The sequence below is a fragment of the Saccostrea cucullata genome, unplaced genomic scaffold (genome assembly GCF_032062105.1).
Source record: "Saccostrea cucullata isolate Sc308-1 unplaced genomic scaffold, CSIRO_AGI_Scuc_v1 ctg1773, whole genome shotgun sequence".
Taxonomy (NCBI): domain Eukaryota; kingdom Metazoa; phylum Mollusca; class Bivalvia; order Ostreida; family Ostreidae; genus Saccostrea; species Saccostrea cuccullata.
Window position 1 is genome coordinate 70,201 of NW_026918803.1, and position 12,300 is coordinate 82,500.

The 12,300-nt window shown below is 31.2% G+C and overlaps 1 protein-coding gene across 2 annotated transcripts in view; it reads left to right on the forward strand.

Moving 5' to 3' along the window:
• The window catches only part of LOC134271494 (myoneurin-like), a 23,109-nt gene that overhangs the window by 2,337 nt on the left and 8,472 nt on the right, over positions 1-12,300 (forward strand). Inside the window, exon 2 of one of the 2 annotated variants that reach the window (XM_062753686.1) lies at positions 3,282-3,331. The gene's annotated coding sequence lies outside the window, so the exon portion shown is untranslated. Of the gene's footprint in view, positions 1-3,281; positions 3,332-11,332; positions 11,408-12,300 lie in introns of those variants that run through there. The other variant, XM_062753693.1, reaches the window with a different exon arrangement.

Here is a 12,300-nt window from a genome sequence, read left to right on the forward strand (position 1 = left end):
GCACTGAAAGATGTCCAGTTCAGATTGCAATTTAAAATTTAGGCTTTCAGCAAGGCAGGTATCACACCATGTCATTATTTATATGTTACTATGGTATTTCATTAAGCAACGGATGTTTACTTCATCTTTGACTGGTCGGGCTACTTGAGAGGGTAGTTATGCATGATACATATTCAATGCCATTGACTGTGGACACGGTCAAAGGGAGTGGAATTGTATGAAGATGACCGGCAGGTGCAAATTTGGAGACCCTTGCTGTTCGTAGACAATACCTACTAATGCTGACATGATCGCAGTCTTCTAGAAGTTTTTCTGTCTTATGTCTTGAGACATTTGGCCTCCTTGGTAACCCAGGTCCATTTATATCAGCACTCTTTTGTTGTGGGAACCTTCCAATGAAGTAATTACGAATGCATAAATCAGCATCGCATGAATTGATGACTGCAGCATACTATGTATCTAAAATCTTCAATTGGTCCATTTTCTAGCTTGGAGTTCTTTTGTTAGAAAGAAGCCTAGAGTGACAAGCTGGATATCTTATTGTTCAATTTGTTAAAATTGGGCCCTCCCCCATTTACTAGGAGACCTATAGGATATTGGTGGAGGAAAAGTCGCCAGATGGGCCCACTATTTTACTTAATAGAAAATGCTTAATGATCTTTTGTACAAGCTCTAGATAATGTCACCATCATTTGCAATTTCTGCTCCAAGTTTTGAATAAGTCTTGACACCTTATTAGTAGAATCCACCATTGTATCAAAATAATTTTCGACTCCTACATTTTATAAATTAGTTACACAAGAGTTAGCTTCCACCTTAATAACTAATCCTCAAAGATACAGCATCCTTGCTGAAGCCAGTAATGAAGATTGTGTATGATCATTTTGGAGAATTGTGTTGTGCAGTTTTTGATAAATTAGTGATACACGTCAGTTTACAAATGACACTGACACAAAAGACAATGATATGTCACAGACCCATGTCATTATGAAGAATGCATTCCAGAGGAAAAAGGTTCCGTAGAATGTGAGGAGTTGTGATGTAGGTAATGTATGGAATATATAAGATAAATCGTACAAATCAATACAGACTTATTGCTGCCACTGATTAAGGAGAAGAATACTTGAATCTGTATAGCTTATAACAGGGATTTATTTTGGGGGCATCAAATGCTCTATGCTGGTCATTGCATTTACTTATCTAAATGGAATCAAATTTTTTTTTTGTTTTGAAAAAAAATATAAATCACAGATGACAAAAATCATAGGAGGAAAGCATGGGAAGCAATATTAGTAAAATAAAGACCATGAATTAATTATTTGAATAAAACTTTTCATAATTAAAATGAAATCCAGTTCTTTTTTTCATAAATGGGTAGATAAAAAGGATATACAAGAATGGAATAATTAAAACAGTTTGTATGTGAGTAGATAAATTTGGTTTGGTTACTTTTATACGCATGACCATGTACATGTACAATTATGGGACAAGGAAGAGTTGATACTAAATACTTATGGGAATGATAAAACCTTATTTGTCTATAAAATAATGTTACAATTATTACGTGATGAGTATTGCATTAGTCACAGAGATTATCTACAGCTTGTTTATCTTCTGTGTTGGAAATCAATTTTGCAGTGCTCTTGTAAGGTTTTAATTACAACAAACCTTGGGGGTGACACATGATGAAAATCTTGCCGAAGGTGCTGGGAAGAGATACAGAGTAAATTGAGAACAGTTGATGATTTCATATTTACATACCTAGAATATACCAGGCCTAGAATTATTGACAGATATTGATAAATTATTCAGTTCCTTCTGCATTATACTTCACCACTGAAAAAAAAAATTATTTGGATGTCATGAAAACTAACATCGGCCATTACAAAACTGAGGCTTTCCTTGGCGTGTAAATATTTAAATTGTTTTTTTATATCAGTCTCTGACAACAGTGTTGTGTGAATTACAGTGAATATATCCCTTGTAACAAAGGGATAGAGAGCACAGAACATTATATTTATTGAATATGAATTCCTGTGGGTGCAATTTGCAAATTAACATTTAACCATCTGCTTTAATTTCATCAATTATTTGAAGGATAAAGTGTTAAAGTCAGGGGCATACATAATTATGTTATTTTTTCGTGATTTTTAATTCTAAATATTCTTTAGTATGGAACATTTAATATTTTTATAAATATAATTTTCGTCTATGAAATTCTTTTATAATTATTTTGATTGACAGTCTCTGACCAATCTCTTTAACATGCAGTAAAGTCTATCCTTTATATTGTTCACTTAATAAATCATATATACCACCTTTCATTACTGCTTAGAAGTTCACTATCATCTTCCATGAATGGAATCAGAGCAATTAAGTTTAAATATAGAAGACATGACTACTGGAGTATACTACGTTGTGCTCATTAACGTGAGAATCTAACCGCTGGAGGTGTTACATAACCATATTAATTCTATATACGTGTAAATCGGAAGGAAAATCAAACAATCTATTGCACTGCTAGGAGGGATAAAAAAAATCACTTCATTGACTGTTACTGTAGACATAACTTCTAGCTTTATGCATTTCTCAGCCACCTTCCTGTGTATTTTCTCACAGGTGCCTTGTTACGTTAGGAGAATAGACTCTTGAATTCCATCCACCATGATCATCACAAGATATATTTTCTATTTTTGATCTAGAAAGCTGTATATATCTTATGGCAGGTTCCCACTCATTGACCATAATTTATATCTTTCTAAACTGCATCGCAGCATGTACGAGTATATATCAGATGTTTTATTACGACTTTCAGAGGACATTTACTAATTTGACAATACAGTAAAACTTGGCTATTACAAAGTCACTGGGACATATGAAATTACTTTGCTATATCTGTAATTCATTATATACATATGGAATTTGTTAAATTTATATAGCTGGGGATCCAAGATAACTTTGTTATGTCCATGAATTCGCAATATCCATGTTTGCACTAAATGAGTTTTACTGTATTTGATGCATGCTTTTACAAATAAAGTGGATGATACAAGGCTTACATAGGTTATGCATATTTTCCTGCATCAGCTACAACATTAATTCCTGTACTAACAACCAAAGAAAGCATTTTATTTATATGAAGAGACCTTCATAAATGGACAAATCTTTCAAAGTTTAAGCCCATTGTTTTTTATGAATTTTCTTAAAGATTGCTACAATTTAAGATTTATATTTTATATTTTACCTATGAAATGAATTTTATTTTCTTGCATATATTTCAGATGAAGAGAAGTGCCATTCATGAAAGAACTCCAAGAATATTTTTATACATGTAAGTAAAAAAAAAAGAATTACTAGAATAATTAATCCAACTATACAAGTAAATAAATTTTGAAAAATAAAAAAGTTGAACTTAAGAATAAAATTAAGTTAGGTGACATGACAGATTTCAATATCTATCATTGAAAGTGTTCATATGTATAAACAAAGGTATCCTCAAATGCACACATTTGTTTGTAGTTTTGATGCCTTAGGCATTCAAAAATTTTGGTGCAAGGAAAACTTCCCGACTTCGTTTTTTAGAGCTGTTTGTATACATTGTTTAAAGATCTTGTTATGAATCTGAGATTATGAAAATTTCCATTTCTGCATAAGACTTCGTTTCCATAAGTGTTCTTAAAAACATCAATTTGGTGCATGTCAGCCATATTTTATTCGAGGTTTCACATAATCATTTTTCATTAATAATTGTACACATGTAATTCGACAAAAGGAATATTAGATGGAGACATTAAACCTTTCTTTGCCAATGGCTGTGTGGTAAGGAGGATACAATTTCAGGGACAGATGGGTAAAACTTATTTATCTGATTGTCCCGGCAAGTCGAGTTTTAACCGTAGAAATCACCAATGAAAGGAAACAATGTCAACCTATTCAATTTCATCATTCCCTACAATATTATCAAGAGTGCATTTACATTTCACAAAATGAAAACCCTAATGGCAGGGTATAATACATATTGAATAGGCAGATTTTATTAATCAATTATGAATAAGAGATTGTTTGTTGCAACACGAGTGTCCTCTGGGGACCTGAAATTACATATATATTAAAAGATGCCGAACATGAAATTGATTTGCTTAGAACATTCATTTACTTGCTTAATCGATACCACTTATTTTAACTTTGTCTTTTATGTGGAAAAATAATGCTGTAATTGAACAGAATTTCCGTACGAAAACGATCATGCAAGAGTTTATTTTCCTTTAAATCAAGTTGATTCTGTGTTTGCTGAAACTCAGGGTATATGAAATATATCTGAGACATATTGATTGTATTGTATTTAATGCCTTTGGAGTGCTCCTCTAATCAGTGACGTAGATTTCAGAATTACAATGTACACAATGCTCGGCAAACACATCACGACTGTGTCTTTCAAGAATTATCACATTTCCCTCACTGCTGATGATGAATATTTAATAATTTAGTTATTCACTGTTACGCAAAATCAAATTAAAGAGATACAAGAATTAGATGATTTTTTTTTGGTTCTATTGATCCAAGAAATAAAATAAGTTGCCTTGTACTGGTAAAGTATTCCTTTTTGACATGGGAAAGTCTTTGATGCAGAATGAAGGCTCAAATGGAAGTTTAAGGCAAGCTGCAATTAAATTAACACAAAATTAAAAGAGCAGGCATCCAGATTAATTAAGAGCTTGTATCAATCATGTCTAAATCAGCATCCTATTCAAATAGTGTTACACATGGACTTATATGTGCTTTAGAATTAAAGCATTTTTATATTTTTACACCACAGTTCTGAAAGGTTTTTGTTTAAAATTTGCTTATATCTTTAATAATATGATTAGAATTAAGTGTTTTTGTATTTTTTTAAATGTTTTAAATTCTTAAATAAAAAATTGATGATTTATTTCATAGAAAAATCTCCAATTATGCAAACTGTAATCATCATGCACATACACATCAAAGATGCTGCAAAAATTTAATTAGCTGTTTGTCAATGCCATATTTGAGGTTTAATCTATGATAAATTAGTATTGTTTGAATTTTAAATAATTCTGAAAAGGAAAGCATATACCCATGGTAACATATAAATAATAAACTTATGGGGACCAGCTGGAGGTATAAACGACAGGTGGTTGGTTGCAATCCAAGGACAGGTGAAAAACTTACCTTTGTGTCAAGCCAAGCATATTACAGTGTATGCTTCACTGCTCCGGTTGTCTTTTAAATTAACATTCAACCCGATTATCTACTGCTTTATCAAACTGTTATAGCATTTGTCTCAGAAGCTGCCTGCTATTCCCCTAGTCTAACCATTCTTCTGAGAGAACCATGCTAGTCAAAGTACATTTATTTTCTTAAAATAAGAAAACTTAATTAAGAAGAGGGATGAAATTTCTGCAGCAGAAAACTTTTTGTTTCAGGTAGGATAATTCTCTTGTGCCTTTTTCATGTAATGCATTTTTTTTAAAAGAATTTTGTATACTCATGATGAGACATAGTTTTTTTTCTCCCCATTTTTTTCTCCATTCTTCTTTTGGATGCCTTGTATTTGTAAAGGGGGAGAAAATCTCTTTACCATTGTTGTAAATTGAAAGAAATAGAGCTTAATTTCTTATTTTTAAAGCCTATATCTTTTTATTTACAACCCCTTTTGATAATGGAAAAGGAGAGCATGCTTGTTAAATCCGCAGAAGTCAATATTAGTTTATCATTGGGTATTGTAAGCGTTAAGTTTCAGTTATTTGAGTAGATATGTTGTAAGCTATTTCCTGTGCCACTGTCAACAAAGACTTAAAGTGTTTACCTATTGTATGTACATCCGGTGCCTACATAGCTTTATCTGGACAGAGAAAAACTTTTTCAAAAACAAGCATACGCGCAGCGATTGAAATATTAATTGGATAAGATTAACACAAGGTTCAAAAGGGGGGATTTTAAAATCGTTAAAAGTTATATTTAACCTTGAAGACAGGATAAGGCTAATTTTGGAAGAAAATATAATTGCTTTGATAGTTCATAAAATTTTGGTAATGTGTAAATAAAGAATAAAGGCTTAATTGAAAAGAATCTTCAAAGTTCTTTTCTGTAAAAAAAGGTTATCATGCATTGTGCCGCAATCTCCTATTTTTATGGCTAAACTTCTGTGAATAAATTCATGTGAAGGAGGAAATGCCAATATAAAACTAATCAAATCCCCCTAAACTTCCCTCCCATTTACCTGAGCATAGGTAGTTTGTGTATGTATTAATAGATCTAGATTTAAACTATCTCTGGGTGCGTCACTACTCAGGCCAGAGCTGCACCTTAAAATGCATTTATCAGTGATTTTACCATGATCAAGTTCTGTTTTACATTCGTAAACTCATAAATCATGCACTTCTTTAAAGATACCAGGTAAATAACTAAACAAAAATCAATGAGATTATCTTGGAGTTTTTTTTTCTTTTTGTTAAATGTTAGAGTTGATGAGAATGAAAAACATTTACAACATTATCTTTAATGACAACACAGAGAAATAAAAGGCTGAATGAAATCCCAGCAGATGGCAGTAGATATTCTTGGACAGGGGGACATGTGGAATGTTTTAGGTAGTATCATTAATCAAAAAGTCAACTTCCTTTGTTTAACATTACATATTAGCATATTGTGCTGGTGGTTTTTTGAACTTTTTATGTCTTGTCAAAATTATGTTTTTTTTTTGGTGTTTTTTTTCATTATTCTGATTTTGTCAAGGACAAAAGGTATGTAATTATAATTTTTTTAGGCAAATAGTTTACATGGGATTTATGTTGGTTTTTTTTAAATTGATTATTTTAAAAAATTATGAAATAAATTTTAAATACAATTTAAAGATGAAATGATGTGCATGCATACACTTGGTTATTTTATTTTATTAGTTTAACATTCTGAGTGCATATTCATAGGTGTGATAGTAAATTTATTTAAAATTTCTCCAATGTTGAATTGCACCAAGATGAATGTATTTTAATACAGGGGATTCTCCTTAATTGCACATTACAATTCAGTTGTTTTACAGAAGTCAAGATCTATTGCATATTGAAAAAGCTTCTGCTCTGAATTATGCAAGAATTTGATGAAATTTGTTGGGTTTTAAGTGACAGACTTGCATCTGATCAGTAGAAACAATTAAAGATGGGTAATAAATCAAATAATTGAACTGATCATTAAAACTTGCCAAAAATATCCTTACAGTTCTTTCAACATTTCATACAGAGAAAAAAAAATTTTAAGACATTTTGTTTTCAAGAAAAATCAATTTATCAAATGATTTTCATTTATTTTTAAATACTATGCTGCGATTGTCAAAATTTTCCCACCATCTAACGAATTCTAATGTAAACATTGAATGCAAGCTTTTTTGGAGTGTAAGTCATGTTTAATTTAAAATCGGGGGATGCTTGAGGCAAAACTGATAAAGTGTAGATTCTGGGTTAAACTGCTTGTTCCCTCCTTGTGTTAGTGACAGTGAGGGAAGAAGTGGTCAGACGGTGAAAAGTCAGTCTTTATTATCATGTTAAACAGAAAGGAGAAAATGTCCCCTCTACCATAGATAACAAAAGATAAGTGGACAAAGTCAGTACAATGCCGTTTTTGTGGTGCCATTGTTGAGGTTTTATTTTGAGGGGAGGGGCAATAGGAATAAGTGACCTTTCATACTAGACAGTAGAGAAAATGGAGGGAAATGAAATAAGGCAGGGGTAAAAATCAAATCGGTGAACTAGAATGGTCTATTAGGTTTAAGTGACCAACAATGGGGATGATGTAACTCTGGTCATTCTCTCTGCATCACTGCTAGTTGATTTGTCAATCTTGTGGTCATCTTGTGGTCAAGGAAGAAGGGCAAAAGTTCAGGAGGGGTTTAACACTGCCCAGCAGTAGCCAATGACAGGAGATAGGTTGTAGATAATAAGGATCTAGGGGTTGCCAGCATCTTCTGCCACCAGCTGGTGCTTACTGACCCCAGGTGTTAATTAACTGCTATCACAAGCCTTAGTGTACTTGACCTTCTTCAATTGATATATTATATTTTAAATAAGATTTATGTCAAGAATGCCTCTGATATAATGATTGTATGAAGAAGGAAAAAGAAAAAGTAATTCTTGAAGGAATTGGTGAATTGAAAACTTTTGAACTAAAAGGTCAACAAATATTTTCTTTCTTATTATTTTTTATTAGAAGAAATTAATTAATGAGCAAATTGCTTGTCCTTTGTGTAAAGTATAAATGGATGAAATCATTAATTTAGTGTAGAAATTGTTTTTTTCTCCTGCCTGTCACATTGTTATCTTTATTATGGCGATGCCAGCCAACAGTACAACAATTTACATACTGTGTACTTTGAAAATCACTTATAGATGATGTACCATAGAGAATTAAATATCATTTGCTGATCATACTTGCCTCTGTGGAGAAATTCTAAAAGCTGGTGTGGCATTTATAAGTTAGAGCAGTGTTCTGCAGATGATGTAAAAATGAAGATAAATGCAACCACTCTACAGTAAATTGTGGAGTAATCCCAATTTCAATTCGACAAGGAATTTCAATCATAAATGTTACATGACCATTGATTTTCTATCATAAACTGAAAATCTCTCAACAAATTAAAATGATGATTATTTACAATGTGTTATAAATGATAATGTAAAATTTTTCATTAGCTCAAGGGAAAGTTTTTGATCCAACTGAGAATTGCAATATTAGCTTCCACTGCTTTTTCATGAAGCAAGTTAAACTTTTCATCATAACTCATACATAATTCCATATGAAAGATTTTATCAAGATCCTTGTAAGAAATGAAAAGAAATGAAGGCTATCTTTAAAAATTGTGTGGTTGCCCTCTCCCCAGCGACTGGCTAAAAATGGCCCAACTCAAGTTTCTTTAAACCTCCAGGAAATTTTTTTCAATGTTTTACATGAAATAGATTAAAAATCCAGCATTTTAAAAGGGGGGACTCCAAATTACCGAATGACATTTTTTTTTTATCCCGGGGAAGAAGCAAACAATAATCTAAATTTGGCCAAGCTAATAATGTATACTCTGGCCATGCAGGGACTTCTCTCCCTTTGTTGTTTCTGTGTTTAATACTCTTATTTTTTTTTTTTTTTTTTTGAGAAACTAAATATCAGACTTCCTTAATGGTATATTCATGAACTTGATATACTATCTGTGCTGCAACAGATTGCCTAAGCATATTTTTATTGTGAAATGAATTTATAGAAATTGAGATTCTTATATAAGTGTCTTTTATTTTCACGAAATAACATATGTTCCCAAAATCCAAATCTTTGTTTAGAAAATGAAGCAATTTTAATATCTATTATAGATTGAAAAATTAATGGAGCATTCAAATGCTTTACATCAGGAACAAAGAATTGCACCTTAACCACTTTTACTGACACCTGCTCTTATAAAAGAATGACATTTCAAAAAAAGAGTTGTTAAAAAAAAATCATGCATCAACCCATACCTACATTAAGGGGATGTCAACAACTACCCGGTAGTATTTACTGCATCAGTTGCTGTTTTGAACAAGGAAGCAAATCTTGGCAAAATTTATAAGGGTTATGCCATCATTGCAATATGTTTCCTTGTCTAAACAGTGTCAGAAACATCCAGGATGCAGCAAAGATCACCTTTTTATCACTTTATTGACCTAAAAGGTATGTATGTGCTTCAAATCTTTAAAGGTGGATTTTTATTTTGGCTTGCAACCCCTTTAAAAACATTTTTTTATAAGCATGCAGATACACTATAGAGTAGAACTTTCACCAATATCATTGGAGAAATTATCTTTGAAAATGACCTTTTTGTGCATCCTTGATAAAACACTCTCTTTATGCTCCAAATTTTCCTTTTTCCATTTTGTTTTAAAATTATGAATATTGATTGAATTGCGTTTTAAGAATCTATCATTTTGAAAGTTATAGAAGATTTGCATCCACATTGCTACTGTGGGTGTTTGAAAAATATCCATTTTGAAGTGTCATGTCAAAATGACATGATAAATTTGCGTGTTTTCTTCACCGAAGGTATTGATTTGTCGATGCAATATTTACTTTATTTACCATAAAACATTGCTAGTATGGCTTTTTATATTTTGATGGTTTTCTATATAAGGAACTTATTGACGTACTTATTAATTGTGCAGCCTTCATTAAGTTTGGGCTGGACATGTTTTTTTCCTGATTGATTGATTGGTTTCAGGTAGGGAAATTATTTCTGAACTTCCTCTGACGTTTAAAGTAAAGTTTTACTTGTAAAACTCTATTTCAAGGTATGGCATAGAACATGTACACAATTATAACCATTAAAATTTGTATTAAAATCCTTTTAAGAAAAGATTATGTTTATTAAACATTAGAAAGAATTTTGTCTTCAATATTATGTAAAGTTTAAATAATATATTGAAGGAACTTATTTAGTGGAATATTTTTTAAGATATAAATTTAAAGTATAATTTTTTTTTCAACAATATCCATATGCTTAATGTTGTAGTAATATTAAAAAGTGAATTAAGATCTTTACTATCTCCATTCAGTGAAGAGTGAATGCAATGCAAGAATTCATTGTATTATACATATTAACATGATCAAAAGATGCTTAATGCTTATACACCAATAAGCGTTATGAAAATTTATATTTGAACTGATACTCACGAGTGGTCATTGATATAAATTTATTTTAAGTACTATTACTATAACTAGACTTCTTTTGTTAAAAACAACAAAATATAATTAAAATCTAACATTATAAACATCTTTTATCTAAATTCATAGTATATTTCTAGTCTGAAAAAAATATGAGTGCATGGTAATCGTACATATTAATTTTAAATGAGAAATGCTATATTTGTATATATCTAAACATTAAGTATATTCACGTTATTTTGACAAAGTGCACTTCATTGCCTATATATAAACAGTGCTCCATTTATTATTAATAATTTTTATTGCATATAAGACATATTTAAAGCTACAAATATTTAAATTACTCATTAAAATTAATGGGAAATAATACCTTTATTAATGAGTTTTAGGTTGTTTTACATGCAATTTTTGTGTACCAGTATCAAATGAAATGTCGAAAATCATATTTTGTCCACGTTTTATGTCATTTTCTTGTCTTGTGAAAGTAAAAGTTTGTGTATAATACCTTGATTTATTATGAAGCTTTCAACATTCATTACAAGTAACAAAAATTTCAAAACAATGAGCTATAAACTATTGCAACTATTCAATATTTCAGATTATTTCCTTAGATGTGATGAAATTCAGTTTTGTATTTTGAGGCAATATGCAGCAGCAATGTTGCAGAAATTGACACCCTTGTTGCAATAATTACGATAGGGACAATGTTTTGGTAATTATTACTTTCCTTTTGTGTCATTATAGGGTTTCCTGTCTTTAATGGTTAGTACATAAAAGCTTTCTTGTTTTAATAGCATTTGAAAAAATACAGACAAATTTTCTCAACTGTCAAAGTTCCTCTATTCAGTAACAGTGACAAATGTTGAGGACTGTCATAGCTATAATCTTTCAGCATGCACAATTTGATTTTTTCCCCTCTTTCATGTTGTCATGGAAACTTATTTTGAATGTAAATGTGATGTGTCTGTGGCATATTTTTCCACAATGGAAGAAAAGGCTGCACATGCAACTTAAAGGCAACTTAAATACTCTCTGCAAATTTGATCTCGACAAACAGATACTAGTTAGGACCTCTAACATTAAAACACATTCTGAAACAAGAATTGTCGACTTTTAAACCCCATACAGTTATTAACTATATAATTAATGGTGTAATAAATGTGGATTTTATCCTTTCGATTTATTGGAATGGCCTTTGTGAAAGAACGATCCTTATTTGAACAAAAAATAATAGACATCACCCTGTGCGCTATTCAGAGTTGTATAGAACTTAGATAAGATGACAGATGATGAAATTCTAGCATCATGCACCGTTCCTTGGTACTTTATTAGCCAGATATTGCGTCAGAGAAAAGTCTAAATCGGATTCTGATAAAAATGAGTGAGATTTGAAAATTTACAATGCATACATGACATATGTGTAAGTACATATAAATGCATCAAAGGACATTTGAAATAGTATAGAGATTATTTTTGTCCCATAAAGACATCTGAGTCACCCCACAAATTAATGAGATTCACCGTTGATGATAAGTTGGTTCTGATCGGCAGGTGTCCACCTCAAAATAAATCAATTTCCACTCGGGTCTTTCAGCCTGCACTGTG